We start from the raw sequence: 26,976 nt of genomic DNA on the forward strand, positions 1-26,976 counted from the left end.
GAGGATATATATTTGTGCATTTGTGTATATGATGAATATTTTAAATACACATTTTTGTGGGTGTATAAACAAAGTGTTCACAACAATTTAAGACCTCTTTGCACATAATGTTCAAATATATTATTTAGTATGTTCATTGTTAGTTCACTACCTGTATATTGTAATCTGTCCAGAAAGATGAGAAATCTTTATGAATAATTGATAAATACGTAGAATTCCTCAAAAGAAATATGTGGATTATTCATTGAGAATGAGAGCATGATTATTCGACAAATTTGATGTTTAATTCATTATATACTTTTATTCACAAACTAAAGAATAATTTGTTATAAGGAAACTACAAATACAAATTATATTTATTAAGTAGAAAGCATTATAAAGTATGTTGGTTCTTTGCCAAATGTGTGCCTCGGAATCAACTGAAGACTTAAAGCAAAATGAATATCTCTCATCTTGACTAAATTTAATTCCATTTAATTCTGTCTCAGATATTTTTCCAGCATTGCATTTTACAAGACATTACCAGGGAATTTGTTGCATTTCACAAGCCTATTACTATTGACTTTAAGAATCATCAGGAACTCAAACATGGAACACCAAGATTTCTGCTGCTTCTCCTCACAAACCTTGGAGTCTTTTCTATAAAAGAAAACAATTGATACCTGTGATACCTAATATCACTGCCATTATGAATAAATACAAATTGGATGTGAAAAAAAACTATATAAGCTGCGGAAATACTATATAAATTTAGGCATTGCTATTTAAGCAAGTTCAAAAAATGGATATTGTTTTCAACATTTCTTTTTTGCTGTCAGTATATGTAGATGCAGATATTCAAATGAGTATTATGATATTTTATCCTATTGTATCTGCTGTGGACACAAAGCCTTTAGCTGATCGAGCACGAACAATGATGATCAACTCAGAATTGACTCTGGCTCTAACCAGCTGGTATGGCTTTTTGATGCAGTACAGGTTAATCACCAAGCCTGAATACAACGATAATACTGTGTTCAGAAGCACTGAATATTACATTTTTTTATATTCTTAAATTCAAATTGAAATTACATGTAAAAAGATATCCTTGTAAATAATCTCTAACATTATTATTACTTGAAGACTATGCCTGACTATGAAAGAAATAAGAATCCCACTAAGAAAATAGTGTTGTATATTCTGCTCCTCTCAATACCTTTGACTGCTGTAGTGTGCAAAAGCTAAGAAACTAACAACACAACTTTTAAAAACTTCAGAAATTATTTGAAGCTCAATGTACATCATCACCCTAAGAGTTTTCTCCTATCACATATTTTGACCCTTCCTTATGCAGTACGTACTTCTTTTCTGACTTTTGAGAATGTGCATTTTGGTCCACTTCTCACTTACCCCTGTGAGCTTAATAATCTGACATAAAGTCATAGATCTTTGTTGTCATGTAGGAACATGTCGTGGAGGAACCTATATTAGCCACCCCCTGGTAAATGACTGTTAGCTCCTGGCAGAGCATTAATGGTTCAAAGTTCAGCTTTGAATAGTAATATGCTGACTGGGTCTAAGATATTCTGGCCTGGTATCACACATGTTTCACAAAATGTAGCCACTTTTATGGATTAGGTGACGGTAAATGCATAAATAAGAATATAAATAAAATGTATTTTATGACTGAAACTACTTTTGAAAATACATAATTTTTCTAGTTAATAAATTTAAAATTTGATCTCTAGTCAGAATACAAATATATATTAAATATATAATAGGATACACTTTTTTTTCACAATTTTAACAATCACTTGTTTCAATTGCATAATTTTCACCAAACACATCTAACATTGAAAATACAAAAATGAAATCATAAGATTTTTGAAGCATTGAAAACTTTATACACTTGCATGTAAAATTATATGATAAAGGCCCCTCGGGGGCCAGGAAGAACCACTTTCATAATCTATATTCATTAAAGTACTCAATAATTAAGACATTTTATTAAAACTCAAAATATTTCATACATTTTAAAGCCACCATTCTGCTTAATTGAATCTTCTTTAGCTAATCTTTCTGACACAGTAGCGCAACATGTATGAGTCCTTTGCTCAGGCACACAATCTTTTCATGTTGAGGACATTTATCACAAAATGTAAAAAAACTCAATAAAGATGTATATATATATATACATATTCTTCACAATATGTTCTCAATAATGAAATGTTCTAAATACAGTTTATATATATAAAATTTCCTTTTATAGGTATAATTCTGCTAGCGTGTAGCGATCCATTATTAATGATCTAATATACGGCATGAACTTTTGAAAATAAGAGAAGAGACATCCTTTCTAATACTATTTTATAGTCTCTAAATGTGGGTAAATCATCCTTTGATTTTACTGAAAAGTAAGAAAATAGGAGGAACTCAATACACATGGAGAAACATATCTACACGTATCTGTATCTCTGTATCAATTTACTCATCTATCCAATTTTGCATTTGAGTTTTGGCTCAGTTACTATTTTTGTGACCTGCTGCAAATTTTCAGGTCTTTGAAAGTTGCAAGATCTTCAAAAAGTCAAGAAGAGCATCTTCTTAACAGTATGATAATATAGATGGCATGAATAATCTATAAATGGCTAAGTACAGTAAATGGAGCCCTGCAAGTGCTCATTAGAATTAGCTATTTTAATATTGTTATAATTATTGGCATATTACTTCACTTTCAAGCTCGGATGTTGGATCTTATTATTAACTAACTTTAATAAACTTAAAAACATATATTTTCATTCTTTCATTATTTCAGCATTGTAATTTGCAAGTATGAATCTGGCATTATATTCAGCCTTATTAGCTTTAAGATATATGTAATAGTAAAATACCTCTGGACACAATTTCTGTTAATAAATCTGTTTCCAGAATGAAATAGAAAATATTGTTTTAATAATGTGCTCCTCATAAAATCTTAAGAAAAAGAAAAACAATTTGTGAATAGTGGTTTTCAATAATAAAGATCATTTTTCCAAATATCACTTAATCATGTATTACTTTGATTTCTTTGGAGGAATGTGTTTTTGTAACATAAGCGCTTCTCTTGCTTTGGAATACCTAGCATTGTCATACCTGCATATTTTACTGTATGTAATGTCGTCAACTCAAAATTTTCTGACTTTTCATTTCTGAATTCAATGTTCATTTCTAATGATATTTAGATACAATCTCTTGATGGTAGAAACAATTCAAAAGTATAAAATCCTACGTCAATTTTGTATTTTAATTTATGATGTGGAAAATATAATTACGATATCATTCAGAGTGAAATGTTGTGTTTACCTCTATAATGTGTAAGATTCATGTAAGTATATTCATAAGTATGATTATATTATAGAAATGAATTTTGTTCACAAATATATATATTTCAAAATAATATACTGACTTTCTGTCATAAATTTGATGACAGATTTAGCAATGTTCCCATAATAATTGAAACTATATTTGCATTCATATAGAAGCAAAGAGCTTTGTACACACTCAGGAAATTGTAAAGAAAAGGAGATAAGTTTTCAAGCTAAACATATACTTACAGGCAGAGAAAGAATAAAAGAAGAATGCTTTTAGGGAGTAAAATATGTCTAGGGAAATTCTTTTTTTTTGGTTGTCCCTGTCATCTATTCCTCTAAAATTATTTTAGAAATAGTAATCATAAATATGAATAAAAACTATATTCATATTTCCTTTGGGTATTTATTTTTCAAATTTTTTCTTCTCACAGTCCATATCCCTTATTTCTCCTATTTCTTTCCTGGTTTTGGGCTTCCTTTCTTCCTTTCTCTGCATTTTAAAATGTATCTTGAGGACAAAATTGTTTTTGTAGCAGAAAACCTCCAGTTTCATAATGAAAATCAATTTAAAAATGTACCATATTAGGTCAAAATTTCCTCTATAGTTATTTAAAATAATATTTCTGCTAATATTCTCATGGTATTGAAAGTGTGTTGTTACTAAGACGTTTTTCAGAAATGCAATTAAAAAAATAATCATTCTATAATATTTTGTCAACTGCTGTAAAAACCATCTAATGCATAGGGATCAGGAAAATGTGATCACGTTAGACTTCATGTAGACATTGATCTAATGTACTTTATTAGTTTCTAGGTCTGCCAAAACAAAATACCACAGAGTGGATGGTTTAAACAATAGAAATTTCTTTTCTCACAGTACCAGAGGCTAGAAGTCCAAGATCAAGGTGTCTGCAGTTTTGGTTTCTTCTGAAGTCTCTCTCCGTTTGTCTTATGAGATGACCGCCTTCTCTCTGTGTCCTCACATGTTCTGTGTGTTGTCTGTGTCCTAATCTCCTTTTCTTATAAGGACACCAGTCCTGTTGGATTAGGCACCACCCATGTGGCTTCATTTTACCTTAATACCAGTTTAAAGGGCTATTTCCAAATATAGTCACAGTCTGAGGTACTGTGGGTTAGGACTTCAAGATATGAATTTTGGGGAGGAAAATTCAGCCTATAACATCTACATTCGTAAATAAAAACAAATATTGTCCTAACTTTAGCTATTATGATTTTAAACATATATTAATTGATTAAAACCGTTAAGTGTTGTAAGGTAGCGCAAAACATATCCTAATAATCATCTGTTGAGAATATAGTTTGTATTTTGTTTTCTAATATGTCACTGACTTCTGTCCGTTTTTCTGACATATATGAAGTGTTCAATAAATGATATTGAATGTATGGCTGAGTGGTAGAGTATATGCATGCCTGAATGAATGAATCATCACACAAGCTAACAAATGAAAAATACAGAAATTGTGCTAATCTTGTAGTGCTATTACAATAAATGTACTAAGTGTACTTATGTGTGTACTAACAAATTTACCAATAAATATTAGGAGTATTTTAACCTTTCTACCAATAAAAACCTGGTTCAGATTTCCTTTCTTCAGGAATCGGAGTCAGTCCTGCTCTGATTATTCTGTTCTCATTGTGCTAACTCAGCACTTGTGAATTGAGCTGGAACCACATGTTTGCTCACATCTCTTGGTATACTACTTAAAGAAAATAACGAAATCTAGATGTGGATATGTTTTGTCTGTGCAGATTAATTTGTATGATCACCAAGGCCAAAGGCTGCACTTTTTATTTCCCCCATATAACACCTAAATAGATTTTCTATACACAGTGGTAACCCAATAAATTTCATGCTAACTAATGCATCTCCCATTCAAGAGCCCCTAGTTGATATCTTTTGGTTTTTGCTGCCTGCAAGTTGAAGTGTACATTTCAATTAGAGCTCTACTTACTGAAAAGACAGCTTTGTCACAGAAACCAGAGTAAGCAATTTGTCATGTTGTTTTCCTGAAGCCATAAAATAGGGTTTCAAACTCAAAGCGATCTTTGGGGATTACTATGCCATATCCTGAAATTCATAAAATACAATATACGTATGCATAACGGATGAAGTGTATTTCAAACATAAAAATGATTTCAGGACACAGAGTTCATAAATCAATTTGTGAAGCACTTGAGAATGAAAGGCGCTATGCAATAAATATAAGCTGTGGAAGGATGCATATTTGTTGCATAAATACAATCTGCTTTGCCTAGAAGTTTTTTTAACCCGTAACAATCTCCAAGACAAATTTTAAAACCTTCTTTCAGTGATGTAATTGGAACACATTTTTTGATAGAAAATGATTGTTGATATGAGAGACACTGATTTCCTGACTTTTGCTTCTGGTTTTGCCTCACACAACCATGATTTGACTGAACTAGTTTCCTTGTCTCCATTCTTATCAAGAACTGGTTCTTATTTCCTGACTTGTAATTTAGATCCCCATGGTTTAACTTCACCTCAACAAGTAGATTTATTATCCCTGCATTACACATAAATAAGGTAAATAGAATTATTGGTATATATATTTTTATACATATATAGGTATACATAATATATGTATATGTACACACACATACGTATATATATCAAAATCTAAAAATTAAAAGTAATTTCTTATGTTTAGAATTTACTGTTTATATTTAAAAGTACAAACATTTCTCAGCAAGGATTTCTCCATATATTGGTTGTGAAATGTATTTGTAAAGAACTGAGTGATACAATGTGCAGTGTTTTGAACAACACAAACACAACTAACTCTGTAAAATATTCCATTGGAGAGTTTGGAGATTACTAAGGAAATAAATACGTCCAAGATAGTATAGAATTCAGTTATGATACTCTTTCAGATATACATATTTATTTTTTTCTATTGAAAATGACCAAATGTACATAAAAGAAAAAATGAAAATGGAACGCTCATATACACACTGACTTGATAACCCATTTTTAATATTTTACTGTAATTTTCCCTGAACCATTTATGGATCATAAGAATATTCGTCAAAAAATATATTAGCAAGAATCACCAGAAAATAATGACAAATTGTCAAAACCACACCCAATAATTTAAAAATAATTCCCAAATATTACTCAGTGCCCACTGAATATTTGAATGCCCTCGATTATCTCCAAAATATATTTTTACCATTTTTTATTCCCAAGCAGGCTGCCATCAAAGACCACACATTGCACTTGGTTATCTATTTAGTAGTAATAGAAGGAAACTCCCTCGATCTCACACAGTGTACCTACAATCTAGCTACAGTTAACATCATACTTAATTATGAGAAACTAAATACTTTTCACCTAAGATCTGGAATGAGACAAAGAGGTCCTCTCTCACCACTCCTGTGCCACATCATAGTGAAAAGTCTAGCTGGTACAATAAGGCATAAATAGGTGGGACATATGTTGGAAAGGCATTAAAAAACTGTCTTACTTAAAAATAACATGGTTGTCTATATTGAAAACGCCAGAGAATCTACAAAACAACAAACTCTTGGAACACATCAGTGAGTGTAACTAGATCATAGGATAAAAGGTCAATGTAAAGCATTCAATTGTATTCTTATAAGCCATTAATAAACAATTGGAATCTGCAATTTAAAAAAACACAATAGTACCCCAAAAAATGAAAGAATTTATTTATAAATTTAATAAAACTTGAGGCAAGATCTGTATGTAGAAACTAAAAACATTGATAAACTAAATAAGTAGAAAGCTGAGCCACGTTCACAGATAGGAAGATTCAATATTTTTGAATTCTCCCCAGTTTTATGCTATCCTATTCAAAATGCTGGAAAGTCTTTTTGTAGATATGAACAACTTGATTGACATTTGAATGTTAAACTATCATTTGACTGCTGGTTTAAACCCTATTTGTTTACATATATTATCCCTGTAAGTTCTAAACTATTTTTTGTCTGTATGCTTAAGGTGGAAACTTTTGACATTAATTTTAGACATTTCTTTCAAAGGAACAGTTTTATCTTCATCCAATGACTTTTCTATATGTATGTACTTGTTAAATATAATTTAGTTTGAAATATACTCATTGCAATTTATTCTTTCACATATGGAATGTATAAAAATGGGTTGTATAATTTCAGTATATTTGAAGTTTTACCAGATATGTTTTTGTTATTGATTTGTAATTTATGATACGGTCAAAGATCATACTCTGTATGATTTTAATCCTTTTAAATTAAATGAGACTTGTTTAACAGTCCTTCCAGAACATGGCATATCTTTGGGAATTTAACATAAAAAGTAGAAAAAATATGTATTGTTCTCTTTTTTGGTTGTGGAGCTCTAAAAATATCAAATGGTCAAGGTGGTCAATAATGTCCTTCAGATCCTTTACAGATATATTGATTATTTTTGTTTAGTTGTTGCAAGATGCTTCAAGAGATACCCTGAAATCTCCTATTTAGACTATAGAATTCTCTATTGCTCTATTTTATCAATTTTTGCTTCATGTGTTTTGATACCTTGTTATTAGATGTTTTTACATTTATGATTGTTAAGTTTTCCTGATGAATAGGCCCTTTTATCATTATGACATGCCTTCCTTATTTTTGATAATTACCTTGATGTCTATTATAACTGGTAGTGATATAGTCACCTTGACTTTCTCATGCTTGTGGTTTACATGGCATATTTTTTCCATCTAGTTACTTTAAATCCAGCTGTGTATTTATATTTAAGGAACATTTTTAGTAGAAATCCTATAGTTGGGTCTTGCTTGTTTATTCATGCTGATTAGCTCTGCTTTTTAATTTGAATATTTAGACCATTAACACTTAGTGTAATTATCAGATTTTACTCTATCAAGTTAGTGTTTGTTTTCTATCAGTAGTGTCTTTTTTTGTTGCTTCGTTCTCCTCTCCCTGTATTTTTTTGGATTATTTTAATACTTTTCAGATTTCCATTTTAATTTATTAACTGGATTTTTCATCTGTGTTTCTTGGCATTAAATTTTTAATGGTTGCTAAAGGGACTATAATGTATATCTATAAATGTTCACAATGTATTCAAACCTAATATTGTACACTTCCCTTAAAGGTGAGAGAACTTGCAACCTTATAAGTGTATTTACTCTACCCACATAAGCTTTATAATATAATTGTAAAATGTATTGCTTCTACATACATTGTAAATGCACAAATCAATGTTATTATTTTTGCTTTAAAGGGTAGTATGTGTTTTAAGTAAATTAGAAAAAAATCATATTTTATATTTGTCTACCTGTTTGCCATTTCCAATATTTATTTGTTTTTGGAAAGTTGAGTATCCTTTATTATTATTTTCCCTCAGCATAAAAAACCTTCTTTGGCATATTTTTTAATGCAAGTCTGGTACTGACTTCATTTCTCTTATCTGAAAATGTATTTATTATACCTTTACTTTGAGAGATATTCACCCTGGGTATATGGTTACATAACTATAGATTGATATTTTTTGTTTTTGGTTTTGCTTTTGTTTTATTTATGGGATTTTGTTTTTTCATTTTAAATATGTCATATTCAATATATTCTGGCCTCCAGGGTTTCTGATGAGTAGTCCTTGGCCTAATATATTCTTTTCTCCCAGTATGTGATAGATTGTTTTGTCTCTGGCTGCCTTCAAAGTTTTCTCTTTATCTTTGGTTTATAGCAATTTGACTATGATGTGCCTATGTGTGATTTCCTCCATATGTATTATGTTTGGATTTCATTGAGCTTCTTTTACTTGTAACCCTATGTATTTCATATAACTTTTGATATTATTATATACAGCTGAGGCTAGGTTCATGTTTTTAACTTTTTAAAAATTTCTCTCTTTCCTATTGATATCTCTTTAAATTTAATATATTTTTTCTGCTATATAAATTATGTTACTAAGCTCATCTATTAATTTTTATTTTTTTTATTTTAGAAGCTGTTTTTATCAGTCTAATTTTTTTCATTTTGTTCTTTTGTATGTTTTCTACTTTTGTGATGAGATTTTTTTTCATCTTTTAAATTTATTGTCTTGTATTTCCAACACTCAAGGTTATCTCAGGGTTGGTCACTGTTAACTGCTATTTTTCTTCCCCTTGACTATGGGACAAATTATCCTGGTTATTTGTACATCAGATAATTTTGGATTGTTTCCTGGATATTATGAACATTATTTTGGAGGTACTCTGGATTCTGTTGTAGTCTTCTAAAGAGTCTATATGTTTTGCTTTAGCAGGCAATTAGCTTAATTTGATTCAAACTAGAAACTGTCATATCTGCAGAGTGTTGCTGCACAAATCTTCATTTAGTCTGCTTCCTGCTGCCCCAGACATGTGTGGTTCAGGGAGCATCCCAAGACTTGGTCAAAGTTTGTAGACCAGGTTTGAGGCAGCCCTTTCTCTGGATTTCTCCTTTATAGAATTGCTTCTCACTCTTCTGTGACTCTTGTGCCTTGGACTACCTTCTTCAGACTTTTCTGTGAGAGGGACAGAGTCTTCCTATCAGTGATTTATTTTCCCTTACTGTGACTGCAGGTGTTCTATAGACAAAGCCACAAAAATGAGAAACTTAAACTATCCTAGGCAGTTTTTGCATGTTTCAAATCCCTTCCAAATCTCCCTGTTTTTATTTATTCCCCAGGGAATTCATATTTAAAAAAATATATTTTCTGTACTCCATAGTTATTTTCTGTCTGTTGGTTAGTCAGGTAGAGGGGAAGGGGGGAGGGAGGAGGGTGAAAGGGATAATTTGGTACATGTGTGTGATGATGGGTTGTAATTAGTATTTTGGTGAACATGATGTAATCTATGCAGAAATAGAAGTATAATGCTGTGCACCTGAGATTTTTACAATGTTATAAACCATTGTTACTGCAATAAACAAAAAATTAAAAAAAAAAAGAAGCTTATTTCTTTGTACCCAAATGGCGGCTCAAACAATAGTGTCTTAAATCAGATAGCCATCAAAGGACTCTTTATCATCACTTTATAATAACAGTTTTCAAACCCCAGTGATCTCTCAAAACAATTAAAAATGTGATTATTTCAAGAGAAAAGGATTTTTTAATAGACATCAACTTTGGAAAAAACCCTAGGGAGTGAACAATGGACAAGATAGTATCTCCTATATATTGTATATTTAACAACCAGTGTGTCCATCTTATACTTTGAAACTCAGAACTTTTCCATGAAATTTGTAAAATAAAAATAAAAGTCTTCTGTGGCCAGTTGTTGAAGTTTAAGACAATTGACTAGCTTAATTTTAATTAGTTTTGAATGGTAGCTTATATCAAGATTGCTCCCTACAGACTATTTAGCCTCAACTTTCAATCCACTTTGGAAATAAGAAAGAACTTTTACGTATTCAAATACTACCAGATGCACTGACTTTCAGCATGTGCTCAGCAGACATACAATGACTGCTCACCAAGTGCAAGACAGTTTGCTCATCATGAAGCCTATAGTGGTGAATGAGACTGCCAAGATTTCTCTCCTCATTGTATGTGCAATGTTGTCCAGGATGCAGATTATTATAAAAAACACACTAATTCAATTATTATATTGCCGTGAATAAAAAATACAAAATACTTCATGTGTACATGAATGTACATGTGTACATTCAGCATGGCCTGAATCAGAAGTCTAGGGCTCTGACTCAGTAGGAAGGAGGTAGTCAAGGATACCTGCAGTCCATAACTGCAGGGAAGGTAACACATGGAATAAAATTGGATGTCAGTTGGTGAAGACAGATAGAGTTGGTATTGAGACTCTGTAGAAGTCAAAACATAGTAAACACAGTGCTTAGATGCTGAAATAAACAAGCCATTTTCTTGAAACAATGATACTGAAGTGCAATGAGAGAAGGGAAGACACACGAAGCTGGTGAGGGATCAAGTAAATTTTGGAAAGCAAAGATCATAAAGAAACTGGAAAGTCCTGGTACCAATTCAGATTTTCCCTTAATAAAATCAAAAATTCATCTACAGATTTTAGGCCTATTTAAATTTGCGTTTTCATAAGACATTGCTTGTTGAAGAATGTATTGGAAGGAGGTAAGGATAGATACAAGAAAGGAAAATGGAGACTATTGTGGTATTCCAGGAGAAACTAGGGTGTTTCTACTACATGTGGAAAAAAATGGACAATTTCAAGAGATATTTATAACGTAAAATTTATAAGATTTTGGAAGTCATTAGCTATTTGGGAAGAATGGATAGTGAGAGGAAAAACGATACCAAGGTGGATTCCTTTGTACGACTGGATTTTATGACTATGCATGTTGATACTCCTTGCTAAAATAAGTAACACTGGAGTAGGACCACCTATGGGGATCAACATGGACCTTTTGAATTTAAGGTGTTTGCGTGACCCTCATGGGATTTGAGTCTTCAAATTATATATGTTGGGAGGACAGAGGCAAAGCACAGCCTAGTACCATCAGGGTATGGACAAACGATCATTAAAATCATTAGTGTTTATGATGGAAAGAGAATAAAATGAGAAAACTGAGGACAGGGATTTGAAGATCTAACATGGATTCTAGTGAAGGAGATTGGAAATGACTGACCAAAGGCTTGTTAATGAATAAAGAAAAGAGGCTTTTGGGAAGAATTAATTGATCACCAGTGTCAAATACTGCTGAGAAGCCACTAAACTAAGATCTGCAAAATGTCACTTTCAGTAAAAGATAGAAAGGACTCAATGTACTCCAAAAACATAATTTAAAGTTAGAATTTGCTCCAGATCTTATAAAAAGTCTGAATTTTTTTTTTTTTTTGTGAGGAAGACCGGCCCTGAGCTAACATCCATGCCAATCCTCCTCTTTTTGCTGAGGAAGATCGGCCCTGAGCTAACATCTATTGCCAATCTTCCTCCTTTTTTTCCCTTTTTCTCCCCAAAGCCCCAGTAGAGAGTTGTACGTTATAGTCACACATCCTTCTAGCTGCTGTATGTGGGATGCCGCCTCAGCATGGCCCGGCAAGTGGTGGGTCAGTGCTCACCCGGGATCTGAACCCAGACCGCCAGTAGTGGAGTGCGAGCACCCAACTGCCAAGCCACGGGGCCGGCCCCTGAATGTTTTTAATGTTTGTTTTCTCCTCTTTTACAACTAATTGTTATTATTGATGTTATTATTGATAAATCATACAAGTGACAAGTAGCATAAAATTATTTAATAAAATAAATAATAATAATAATCATCATCTTAAAAATTATTCTCTTTTATCAGAACTCTAAAACACTGTAACAACAACTACCAAAGTCTCAGCACAACAACAGCAACAAATCTAGAAAGGCAAAAGAATTAAAACAACAAATATTGCATCCCAGTCTCCATTTTTATTCTTACAGAGATGCATATGATTATTTTAAGGACAAGGTTAATGTGACAACGCAAAGATGAAGAGGCGTGTGAGATGCCTTACGAATATCTAAAGAGAGCTATTACCTCTCTCTGAAGTGATAATGGAAATATCAAGAAAGGGGTAGCATTTAAAATAACTCATGAAAAATTAGTAAGATGTCTATAAATAGAAATGAAAGTGAGGAAAATCATCATCAGGGAAGGACCAATACCCACAACCGTGATGCGGAGTACAGTAAGATATGATTTTTGTACAGAGAATATTCTATATTGGATATAGCCTGTTTAAGGAGAGGTGTAAGAAACAAGTGGAGAATATAGTTATAGCTGAATATGGAAGACGATGCATGCTGGCTGAAGTTTTGTGTCTGTTGTACCAAGCTGTGGTTGGTGTGGAAAACATGTGTTACAGGTGCCTGATAAGGCAATGAGGGATCCACAGGAATGCGGGCAGAGCTGTGAGACAAATTTGCAAAGGGATAGGTAGAGTTATCAGAGAAACAATCACTAAACTTTCCAGCCTCAAACATCAGTGCAGGTGGAAAAACTAGAGAATACAGGACAGTCTGAGAATGTGGATCCATTTGCCAACCAAACTGGGACAACAAGGTGGAATCTGGGGGAGTTTTGTGAAATCTGCCTTGACTGTGACAGAAGTTCAGGGAGCAGTGAGTAGAGACCACAGTGTCTGAGTAAGCTGCTGTGTGTGGCTACCACGACTGTTCAAGAATACTACCTCTTCTTCACTTCGACCTTACAGATTGCACGTGTGCATCTCTCATCGGCAAACCACAGGGGGTAGGATTTCGGAAAACGTATTTACCAACAACAGGAGTGCTAGTGCCACGTTGACAAAAATCAGGAGTATTAAGCATGTGCCTGGTTTCTAGTCCTCAGTCAAACCAATCATGTTATGAATGAGACACTTTTGAAGATTATGTGCATAGGAGTGAAGTGAAGAAGCAGAGCTTTAGAGCAGTTAATATCGCAACACATTTTCAGCATTATTTGGAACGTGGAGAACACAGAATAAGAAATAATTTTCACTTTTTGAGAAGGGAAAAAGGAAAAGGGGATGAAACAGGAAAACTGAAACAGAGTATTCAAAGACCACTACTAGGAAGTGTTAGAACTGTCACACATACATTTTCTTTCACACACTATTTCTTATCAGATGTTTTATTTCAGTCAAGTTTATAAGGGAAAAAAATATATATATATGGCTATTGAACTATTTATGCTACCAATATGACAAGTTTTCTGAAAGCATTTGGGACATAACATTGGAGCAGCAGTCATCAATACTGTTTAACAAATATTTACAGCTCTGTTTTTCCAGACTAATGGAAAAATTGAACTCTCCAGCTCTCTTCAGAGTTTGTGGCAACCATGGGAGTTGCTTTGGTCAATGCCATGTAAACAAAAATGTGCTCCATACGTGCAGAAACTTGAAGGACCTGAGTGCCTTTTGCCCCATTCTCTGCCCACTGCTGTGGCGATGCGGGAAATTGATCATACTGCTCAGCAGAGTCTCTCTGTTAACCCACATGGGACATAGAACACGAGCAAGAGATAAGCTTATCTTTTGCAATGTTCCTGAGATTGGGCAGTTTGATTCTACAAAGTTAGCCCATCCCAACCGATACAATGATGTTGAAAGAACATGGCCACTGGAGCAAGGGAAACATGAGTTTGAATCCTTTCTCCACACATTTTCAAGTGTGTGACTATAGGAAATTGTATATACTCCTTGAGTCTTGGTTTTCTAAGAATTGTTCTTATTATTGGAGATACTACACACAAAATACTTGATATAGAAGGCATTCAATAAATTGTATCTGTTATTAGTAAAAATCCGTCTACAGTATGGCATTGAATTCATTCATTCAATAAAACTGGCTTGTGTGTGGAAGCCAAAGATCAAGCTAGGAATGGAAGCATGTACTTCTATGAACGTGATATATCATTTAGAAATCTGAAATGTGTCTAAGAAAAAAAAGATCTATTATTTCCCTGAAGATTTGGTTTTCCAAAAACAGAGATTAGCATTCTCTTCACTCATATTCACTTTTCAAGTAAAGCATGGAAATTAAACGAAACAAAGTATAATAACTGTTTTCTCTACTAGAGTTGATATCAGTGTCCAGGGTGAGCAACACTTCATGAATAACACATAAGATCATTAGCATATCAAAGCTGCTCTCCTTTTGCTGTATTTCACCAAATGTCTGAGGTCTTTGATTTGAACTAAATGACATTTGGGCATGCTGTTACTTCACAAAGGATTAGCTAATGTAGAGAACCTAATCTCCTATCATTTGGGACATTTTGTATTAATTCAAACACTTAGAAAACAAGTCCATAAGTGAATGTTATGCGATAAATTTCTCGAGCTCCAATCCGCTTCTGTCATCCTTAAAATACTGAGTTTTATTACGACCTACGTTAGATGAGGGATTTTTTGTCACGAACAATTTCATGGTTAGATACACACTTTGTTCAAAATTACGTGGAAAATCAAGTAGGAAATACACATGCCATGTAGAAAATTCTGCCAAAAAATAACACTGGGAAACATCAGCCTAATTCACTAATACCCAGGAAAGTATTCATTTGTTCTTTTACTCAGCCAAAATACTGCATTCCAACAACATCTAAGAACACACAGATGAATAGGACATTGTACCTCCCCTTAGGTATCTCATATTCTCTTGGAAATGGCCTTCAGGTAAGTAAATTATTATACTTTAACGTTATCCATGTTCAATTGAGGCAGGTAGTGTATGACATGGGTGCTTGGACAGAAGTGGCAGATCGAGTTGTCTGAAAATGGCTTCACAGATAATCTAAGCCTTAGGCTGGATCTTGCATTCAGGCAGAGAAAAAAGAGATGAGAGAGAGGGAAATAAAGAGAAAAGCAGAGTTTTGGTCAAAGGAGCAGCAAGTGAAGTGTAAACATACGTAAAGAAAAAAACATAGGATATGCTGAAAAATGAAAAATATTTTAGTTGTGAAGTTAGGTGCATTTGTTAGACTGAGTTTCAAGAAGACAAAAAGTCCGGTTTGAGGGCCAGACCAAAAATTATCTTGGATGCAATGCCAAGAGTGGACTTTTTTCTGTGGTCAATGAAGTAGCAATAAAAGTTTTTAAGTGTTAAAATTAGATTAAATAGGACTTTTAGAAAGATCACCTTGTATGAAAGCTAGCAAGATTACATGTGGCATTATGTAATAACTGAAATCATTTCTAATATATTCTATAGAAAAAAGCACAAATATTTAAAAATTTCTAGTCAATAAATGCAAACAGTCCTATCTTACATAATTCACTTTTATCGTGTATGTATGAATAAACATTCCTAACAAAGAACCTGGGATTGGTATATTGAAAATTTAACAGAGTATTTTCAATGAAAATAACTTTTGAAAAGGGCTTTCCACATTCCTAGAATCTGAAAGGAAAGACATGATACAAAATGAGTAAATGACTATTAATGGTTGAAACCAGGTCGAAATTAAATGGAAGTGTAATATGAAAAACTGTTAATCTGGATGATAAATTTTGAATAAATTTTTAAATGATCAAGACTGCATTAGAATCATAAGAGTTGAAAACATAATGTGTATATTACTACGCAATAATTCATTTATTTTAATACAGTCACATTTTTAAAAATTATAAAAAATACAAAAGAAATGTTTTATATCTTACTCAGAATTGTTACATGGATGTGAAATACAAATCCAAGAAATTATATAGTTTAGATTTGAATATTTTGTTTTATATATCATGTATCAATAAATTTTAAAAAATCCATAAATAAAAAAATAAATGCAATGAAGCATAAAAAATAAAACAAGAACACTGGAATAAATATGCACAAATAAAGGAAACTCATCTATTAACTTGAAACACTCAAACTTTGTAATCATTGTCTTTTTTCTTTTTTTACTATATTGTACATATATATGTATATACATAAATTTTGTTCCTACTTATTTCAAAGAAATCATATCTAAATATTTTTCATTTCAGTATATAAAAAATGTTATAACAATGCTAGAAGTAAAAACAAAAAAAGAACAACAAGAAAAGAGTGTAAGTAAGTAGAGAGTGGGTCTTCCATATTTGATGGATAAAACTGCACCTCGCATGATATGTGGAATACAGTTGAATGAAAGAATGAATTAGAAGAAAGAAGAAAAATAACATAAAAGAACATGTCACTGAAATTGTACTATGTGAGAAGGAAAAGGTAAAAAATGATAAAATAGCACAAGGCTGGAAGCAGAAAAGGTAAGAATACAGAGAACAGCACTCATGTAATGATAGTGTAGTTAGGAATTATACAAGATGGGACCAAGCAAGTGTGCTGGGAGGAAGGGGGTAGAAGAGGAAGTGAAGGAGGAAGGGAGAGAGTAAGGAAGAGAGAGAGACAGAGAAGGAACGCTTTGTCCAGTAATAACAGGGCTTCATATAGGTATTTTGACAAGCAGAATATATAAAGCTATTCAAACTTAATGAGACTAATTTAATGCAGGTGATTACCACAACCAATTAGAAGTGGGAATTAAAGTAGAATTGTTAGGTTTTCAAGTGATCATTAGCAAGGAGATAAGCAAGATATAAACTATATCCATTCCTTCACATCTTGCACAGTCTATATGTAAAATAGGTTATAAACTAGCAGATTACAAGTCTTTCATTTTCAATTTATATGAGAAAATGAGCAGAAGACAAACTGTCTCAATGTATGTTATTCATTGCAGAATAATAAAAACGAGCATCATTATAATAACAGCAATAAAAGTAACTCCTACAGTAGGCCGTTCCTAGGAGCTCAGATGCGCTCTGACGGTTTCTCCCGTCAGCACACACTGTCTTTCAGCTTAGTGGGATTTAACTAAGGAGGATAGCAAATCTAGTGGATAAATTCCAAGCATCCCATTCCACAGATGGACAATTCTAGGAGGCGCTCTGTAAGTTTCTCAGAAGTCTCGTGGAGTTGAACTCCCTTTGCGTATGACATTTTCTGTTGGTTGTTTCTGATTCCTTGTTTCACTCTCCTTATTCCCTCATTTCTGTTTCCTGTGATCTCCTCTTAAATGAAATTCCTGCCCCAAAGTTCTCTTTAAGATTTGTTTTTTTGGGGAGTGGTAACCCAAATTAAGACATAATTGTTATTCAGTTTACATGCAGAAAACACAAGGTTCAGATACATTAAGTAATTTACCAAAGTTTGCCCCGTTGAGTAATGGCAAACCCAATATACTCTTGTGTGTGTGTGAGGAAGACCAGCACTGAGCTAACATCTATTGCCAATCCTCCTCCTTTTTTTCCCCTTTTCTCACCAAAGCCCCAGTAGATAGTTGTATGTCATAGCTGCACATCATTCTAGTTGCTGTATGTGGGACGCTGCCTCAGCATGGCCCAACAAGCGATGTGTCTGTGCGCGCCTGGGATCCGAACAGGGGCCTCAAGTAGCAGAGTGCATGCGCTTAACCGCTAAGCCACGGGGCCGGCCCACCCAATATACTCTTAACTAATAGCATAATCACAACTCTGGAAGACCAGTGAGAGGCAGGGGACAACAGATGCAGTATATGCAAAAGTAGAGACCTCTGTTTCCACTGGTTGCTCACAGTGAGGAATGACTTGTGCTAACGTTTTTGTATTTAACAAAAGTCTAGGCCACCGTAAATAGGAGTGTACCACCTGGAAAACATACTGGAAGGTTGTTTATAAATGCTCATCTCCAATGGGCTCTTAACAGATAAAGTTATCCGAGCGAATACTTGAACCCAGATATTTTTGATGGTAATCTATGCTCTCAATCAATAAGCATCCTTATTCTCTTTACTGGAATGACTATGACTCATTCCATTCCCGTAAATACAGCTCTATAACCTCCCCCCATTGAACTGTTATCAAAAAGAGTTACAGTTATGGGCCGGATCCCTGGCTTAGCAGTTGGGTGTGCATGCTCAGCTACTGGCAGCCCGGGTTCCGATCCCGGGCGCGCACTGACGCACCGCTTCTCTGGCCATGCTGAGGCCGTGTCCCACATGCAGCAACTAGAAGGATATGCAGCTATGACATGCAACTGTCTACTGGGGCTTTGGGGGAAAAAATAAATAAATAAAATTATAAAAAAAAAAGAGTTACAGTTAAACAGTATTTTGCAAAACTATAAAAGACAGTCATTTCGGAAAATATATTTATTGTCGAATATTCAAGAATTTGTTTTACACAAATCATAGTGCAACTATTGCTGGCAGGTGATATCAATGTGTTTTCACTTTGACGTCAATGAACATGGCTTATTTCTGAGTGCACATCTTAGATGTTTTCTACGAAGGTTTCTATAGCAGTTACAGTTATGTAAATAAATATTAACAAAATAACTTTAACTCTAGAGTTCATTGAATACTAATGCAGAATACAGTGTCTACTTAAGAGGGCCTTTAATCACTTTATGAAATACTGTGCAAGAGAAAGCTTCTGAAACCAACAGTTCCTGTCCATTTAATTACAGTTCTGTTCATTTAATCACCTCAGTAGGGGATGTGTTACTTAGTGGGTGAAATTTTCTTCACACCGTGAGATACACATTCACAGTGCTTGTCTCTATTAACTTAATTAAGAAATTACAATTAGAAAAAGAGCTATGCATTGAGCACTTAATTGAACACAAGGAGAAAAGTAACGGGAAGTAAGCATGGGTGATGAGAACCTATTGTCTGTGTAAATCTTTCTGGATTACAAAATCAGCAGCTGGTATTTTACTTATTGTTCAAGGACTTTCTTATTGTCTTTAGCGTTCTGTGCACATAAATAGAAATCAATGCCTGAAAGATTTTAAAACTATTTATGCATAAATGCACTGCCGCTTTAAGAGTTTTGAAGGGATGAAATATATGTATGAAAAACAACTTTCCACATTCCTTTGTTCTTAGAGGAAGTGGTTGAGACAATGTTTAATGAATAAGTGACATCTGCCTAATTCCATTGCGCCCTGATATTTTTTGTATTTGGGAAAACCAAATCTACTGTGTTGTTTCAAACGAGAAAAGTTATATGCTTATTCTTCATAGCAGCCATTCTGAAATACATCTCTGAAGGCAAATTTGCAAAAATATCCAGATGTTAGTCAAACTCTACCCTAAAATGTTCATGCTAAATAATTGCATCTAATCAAAATGGGGAAAAATACTTATTTGGTTTTTATAACAACTTTAAGAAGAAAATTAATTTATACTAGAGGACAGGAAGAGTTAATTCACACACTTAAAATGCAGATCAGCTTGAATACAGAGATAAAATACAAGTTATTTAACAGGATGGATGGAACCCACCACAGACTGACGCCTCCCTACTCCTTGAGAATGGTCCGGGGATGTAATAGTCTATCAACACCATGGCTTCCAGTCGCTTGAATGTTCTCTCACCACTCTCTAGTTTTGCCCTCCTGATTTCTTTTCTAGGATGCTCTTTCATCCCTTCTTAGTCTAAATAATTACTACCTGTTTTTGAAAGTCAAATCTGGAAGCATCTCTTCTGGAAAGCCTCCCTGATCCCCAAAGCTGGACTCAGTTCTCCATTCTTTGTCTTCATGACAACTTTAGCATGCCCCTATCATGGGTTTTCAAGTTTTAATGGATTTTCTTTAAATGTCTTATTTTTCTATATTGTGAGTTTCTAGTTCCTAGAAGGTGAGGATAGAGACGTTGTCAGCATTTTATACACTGAGACAAATAAACTATTCTGAGCCTCAGGTATATGAAAGGCAGACCTGATTTTGTAATACGATAAAAAACATTTTATATAAGGAAATTAGCCCAAGTTTGCATTGATTTCAGGAAATTGCCCAACCTACAATCATCCAGCCTCAACTTGAACATTTTCGATGTGGAGGAACTTAAGAGTATAGTACGGTGTTTTGTTTTTTAATAAATATTTATTTTAGAACCATTTTAGATTTAGAGAAAAATTCTGAAGCTAGTACTGAGACTTCCCACATACCCTACACTCAATTTTCCCCATTGTTAACATGGTTCATTAGTATGGTACAATTGTTACAATAAATGAAGCAATGATGGTATATTGTTATGAGCTGAAGTCCATAGTTTATTCAAACCTCCTTTGGTTACACCCTAATGTCCTCCTTCTGTTCAGGATCCCGTACAGAATACCGCGTTACTCGTGGTTGTCGCAACTCCTTAGGCTCCTCTTCGCTATGCCAGTTTCTCCGACTTTCCTTCTGTTTGATGACTTTGACAGTTTTGAGGCACACTGGTGAAATATTTTGTAGAATCTCCCCCAATTGGGATTTGTTTGACATTTTCCTTATGATAGAAAGTGATTATGCAGTTTTTGAGAGAAGACTACAGAGGTAAACGTCGTTTTCATCACATCGCATCAAGGATACATTCTCTTGACATGACATAACACAGTTGATGTGGATCTTGATCACCGGTCTCACTGGTATTTGTCAGACTTCTCCACTGTAAAGCTGTTCTTTCCTTCTCCCTTTCTATACTGTACTCTGGAGAAGGAAGTCGCTATGTGCATGCCAGACGTAAGGAGTGAGGGGTTACCTGCCATCCCTTTGAAGGTAGAGTATTGTATACATTGTTTTGAATTCTGAATGGAAGATTTGTCTATTGTCCTTCGTTTACTCATGTATCTATTCCATCATTTACTTATATCAGTATGGACTAATGGATATTTGTTTTGTGCTTTGAGTTATAACCCAATACTCTTTTATTTATTTTGTTGCTCAAATTGTTCCAGCATGATGCATGCTTCAGTTGGCTCTTTTGTCTCTTTGACATACTCTCATCATTTTGTGTGTGTGTGTATGTGTGTGTGTGTGTGTTTAACAATTCCTTACTTTTTGGCACTGCAAGATGCTCCAAGCTCATCTCATACATTTCTTAGCCCTGTCCTAGGTCAGCTATTTTTACAAGGATCCCTGCTTCTTTTTATGGAAGAATGGTATTAGCAACCAAGGTCTGGGTGTTTGGTACGCTCATTGCTCCTGGGCTGTCATGGCTTCTAGGCCTTATCAGCTGACAGAGCAAGGACATACATGTTTGCTTAGTAACTCATGTATAAAAGCATGTCTATTAAAATTTCTATATGTAACCATTTGCATCTATATTAAGCTAAAAGTGACTTCATACTGGTGTCACACTGATCCATGACCACATGGATCATTCTACCTTCTGACTCTTACTTTAGTGTAAATTTCCACTCCAACAGTGAGAAACATAGCTTGGACTTTCTGCCATACATTTTCCTCACTGTTCCATTCCAGTATACTTTATAGCAGAATCAGAATTGTTAACCCTTCCTCTCATGAGAAAAAACTTTGCCACAAGAGTGCAGTGTTTATACTCAGTTTCTTTGCCTTTGTATTTACACGCTCCACTCATTTGCGGAGTTACTTAGATCAGCACTCTCCTCCCTCTCTGCCACCTAATTTAATGAGGCTATTTCATATATTTGTAATAATACAGTTGGATTGTTTTGTCACATTCTGAATTCCATCCTAGAATCCCCTAACTTCCTAAATGATTTTTGAGAAATCATATATCAAGTTCCATTCTTTGTGCTATAAATTCCTATGGGTTTTGAAAAATGCATCATGTTATGTCATACAGAGTTGTTTCTTTAAAATTCTGTGTTTCACCTTTGTAAACCCTCCTCCCAACCCCTGACAATTACTGCTGCTTTGGGATCTATAGCCTTCTCTTTACAGAATATAATTGGAATCCTGCAGTCTGTAGCCTTTCCAGACCGGCTTATGTTACTTGGCAATAGACATTTAAAATTCGTTCATATCTTTTTGCAGCTTGATAGTTCATTATTTATTGCTGAATGATAATTCATTGTACAATAAAAATAATAACTCACTGTACAATAAAAATAATTGTACAAATGTACTAGTTTGTATAACAATACACTTCTTGAAATATATCTTGGTTGCTTCCAGTTTTTGTTGATTATGAAAAAATTTATAAACATTCAGGTGCAGGTTTTTGTGTGAACATAAATTTAAAAATCAGTTGAGTAAATACACAGGAGTACAATTGCTGGATCATATGATAAAATTATTTTTAGCTTTGTAGGAAACCGCCAAATTGTCTTCCAAAGTTGCTGTACCATTTTTCATCTCTACTAGCAATGAATGAGATTTCTCTTGCTCTGCATTCTCAACAGCATTTGATATTGTCAGGTATTAGGATGTTAGCCACTTTAATGATTGTCTAGTGGTATCTCATTGTTATTTTAATTTGAAATTCTCTTAACGACAAATAGTTGAATATTTTTTACTGTACTTAATTATCATCCATATTATCTTTAGTGAGGTATATGTTTAGATCTCTTGTCCACTTTTAATTGTTTTGTTAAAAATTTCTTATTGGGTTTTAAAAGATTTTTGTATATTTTTGATGCCTGTTCTTATTCATATACGTATTTTGCAAATTTATTTTCTCAACCTATGGCTTGTCTTTAATAGTGTTATATGCAGAGCAGAAATTTTTAGTTTTAATAAACTTAGAAACATCAATTCATTTTTTGTGGCTTGCTCATTTGATGTTGTATTACCAAACTCAAAGTTATACAGATTTTATCCTATGTTTTCTTTGGGAAGCTTTATAATTTTGCATTTTACAATTAGGTCTTTGATTCATTTTGAATTATTTTTTGTGAAAGTGTAAAATCTGTATCTAGATATTTTTTTTGCATATACACATCCAGTTTTTCTACCACCATTTGCTGAAAAGAATGTCCAGTATCCACCAAATCATCTTTGATCTTTTGTCAAAGCTCAGGTGCTGATATTTATGTGGGGCTTTTTCTGGGCTTCTATTGTGTTCCATTGAAATATGTGTCTGTTCCTTCTACAGTAAAATCCCATGTTGATCACAGTAGTTTTAGAGTAAGTCTTGAAATCAGGTAATGTGTGTCTTCCAATTTTGTTCTTCTTCTTAGTATTGTGCTGGTTAATCTAGGTCTTCTGACTTTCCATATAAACTATAGAATCAGTTTGTCAATATCTACAAAATATCTTGCTGGAGTTTTGATTGGAATTACCTTGAATCTATAGGTCAAGTTGGAATGAGTTGACAATGTTGAATCTTTCAATCCATAAATATGGAAGATCTCTCCATTAATTTAATGATTTTAGGTTTTTTTTAATCAGAATTTTGTCTTTTTCCATGTGTATAGTTTGTACATATTTTGTAGACTTATACCTAAATATTCATTTTTCTTGGTGCTATTGTAAATGGCATTGTTTTTTAACATTTCAAATTTCAGTTGTTCATTGTTTGTGTTTAAGAAATCAATTCATGTTTTATATTAACCTTGTTTCGTGTGAGCTTGCTGTTAGTTCCAGCAGTTTTTTTGTCAATTGTTTGCAATTTCCTACATAGACAATCGTGTCACCCGTGAATTTTTTTTAAAGTTTCATGTCTTTCTTTCAATCTCTACACCTTCTTTCTTTTTTTGTCTTCTTACACAAGATAAAACTTTCAGTATAATGCTGAATAAGACTAGTGAGTGGGGGGCCAGCCCAGTGGTGTGGCAGTTAAGTTCATGCCCTCCACTTCCGCAGCCTGGGGTTCACAGGTTTGGATTCTGGGTGCAGACCTATGCACCGCTTATCAAACCATGCTGTGACTGGCGTCCCACATATAAAGTAGAGGAAGATGGGCACAGATGTTTGCCCGGAGCCAATCTTCCTCAGCAAAAAAGAGGAGGATTGGCAACGGATGTTAGCTCAAGGCTAATCTTCCTCACCAAAAAAAAGAAAAACACTAGTGAGAAGAGCATCCTTTTCTTCTTCTCTATCTTAGCAGGACAGCATCCAGTTTCTCTTCTCTATGCAAGATGTTAATTGTAGATTTTTGTAAATTTCTTTGTCAAATTTAGGAAATTACCACCTATTTATTGTTTCCTGAGAGCTTTTATTTTGAAGAGAAGTTAGATTTTGTCAAATGATTTTTCTACATCAATTGATATTATCAAATACTTTTTCTGCTTTGACCTTTTAATGTGGTGAATTACACTGATCAAATTCTAAACATTAAATCAACCTTGAATTCCTGGAATAAATCCCATTTGGTCATGGTGCAAAATTCTTTTTACATGTTGTTGGATTTATATGTTGTTGCTTTAGAATATTGTCTCACAATAATTGAATATATGGGTTATTAAACATTTCAGTTTGGGAGTGTCTATTGTCCTTTCATCTAGCTCACTGATTTTTTCATTGTCCATGTGCCATACTAATAAGACCATCAAAGGCATTTTTCATTATGTTACAGAGTTTTTTATTTCTGGCATTTTTTTTTTGCTTCTTTACATGTCTCTGTTTATATACCCATTTGTCATTGTGTGTATTCAACATGCACTAGAACTCTTAACACGTCAATCACAGTTATTTTAAATTCCCTGACTGATAATCTAGCATCTATGTCTTGTCTTAATCTGCTTCTGGCGCTGGCTTTGTCTGTTCAGACTGTTTTTTCTTGCCTTTTATCACACTTTTTAATTTTTGATTGAAAGCTAACACATGTTGTAACAGGCAATAGGAAATGAATTAAATTAACCTTCGGTGTGAGAAGGTTTTATGTTAATCTGGCTAGGTGTTTGGCATTTTTTAATGTTTGCGATAGTTGTAGCTGCCATAGGCTTCAAATTTCTTTAGTGTTCTTGTTTCTATCTCCTCTCTTGACTTTGGGCTTCTCCAAGTATTCCTCCTCAGAAATAGGCTGTACCTTTCAGCAGTTATTATATTGGAGCCCTATAGATTATATGGTAAATTGTGGGGGAGAGTGGGATCTATAATCTTATGATTAAATCTCAGCCTTTTAACGTGTCTGTATCTCTGGGCTGTTACCTTTATAAGTTTTTCTCCCATCATACAGCTCCTGCCCGCCTTGGGTGAGATAGGAAGGAAGGACTCTGCTGGAGGGTGAGGATGCATTTCACGCAGCTGGAATAAGACTTTGGTCTTTTCGTTACAAAGCGAGTTTTTGTTATGGAGAAAGTTCTGGGTTTATTCCACAATATTACTCTCCTCCTCCCCCTGCTAAAGACCTAGGGGACTTTCTCTTTTTTTTCCATTTATGAGAACATGGTGGGTTCAGGGAGAAAAACCCTACAGAAGTGTGGGAATCCATCTAAGATTGCAGCCATCAGTAGTTTCTTTTTTTTTTTTTGTGAGGAGGATCGCCCCTGAGTTAACATCTGCCAATCCCCTGTTTTTTGCTAAGGAAGACTGGCCCTGGGTTAACATCCATGCCCATCTTCCTCCACTTTATATGGGATGCCACCACAGCATGGCTTGACAAGTGGTGTGTCGGTGTGCACCCGAGATCCAAACCGGCGAACCCTGGGCCACCGCATCGGAGCGAGTGCACTTAACTTCCTGCGCCACCGGGCTGGCCCCCACCATCAATAGTTTCTTACTTTCTTTTTTTTTTTTTTCTTTTTTTTGGTGATAAAGATTCACTCTGAGCTAACATCTGTTGCCAATATTCTTCTTTTTTTTTTTTTCCTAGAGGAAGATTAATCCTAAGCTAACCTCTGTGGCAATCTTCCCCCATTTTGTATGTGGGTCACTGCCACAGCATGGCTCGATGAACGGTATAGGTCTATGTCCAGGATGGGAATCCGTGAACCTGGAACACCCAAGCAGAGTGCGTGAACTTAACCACTACAGCCATGGGACTGGCCCCTCCTTATTTTCATTTTTATCCACAAAATTACCGTTTACACATCCTACCAATTTAGGGCTTGAGTGATTTCTGTCCCCAGTAAGCAGATCTCACTATGATTCTCTGGATTTCTCTGTCTTTCCAGATTTCATGATGGTGGTTTATTGTGTGAATTTGGTTCTCTGATATACCCAAGAAAAGTTATTGATGTTCAATTTGTTCAGCTTTTTTCTTGTTGGAAGTATAGAAAGTACAGGAGAGACTTATAAGCTCTCTACAATTCACAGCTAAAACTAGTTGTTCACGGTACATTTATAAGGATAAAATTTTCTTAGTTGGTTCTTATATTAAATTGAAGATAGTCTCTCTTAAATTGCATCATTGATTGAATAACAAATCCTTAAACTCAGAACCAGGACAGTTCCTTTTCCACATAAACTCTTTTAAATATTTAAAGACAACGTTTTCTCCACAGTACCCCACACCCTCACAGTTACTGTTACTA

This window comes from Ceratotherium simum, chromosome 14 (assembly GCF_057802395.1).
Source record: "Ceratotherium simum simum isolate JZ-2026a chromosome 14, ASM5780239v1, whole genome shotgun sequence".
Classification (NCBI taxonomy): Eukaryota; Metazoa; Chordata; class Mammalia; order Perissodactyla; family Rhinocerotidae; genus Ceratotherium; species Ceratotherium simum.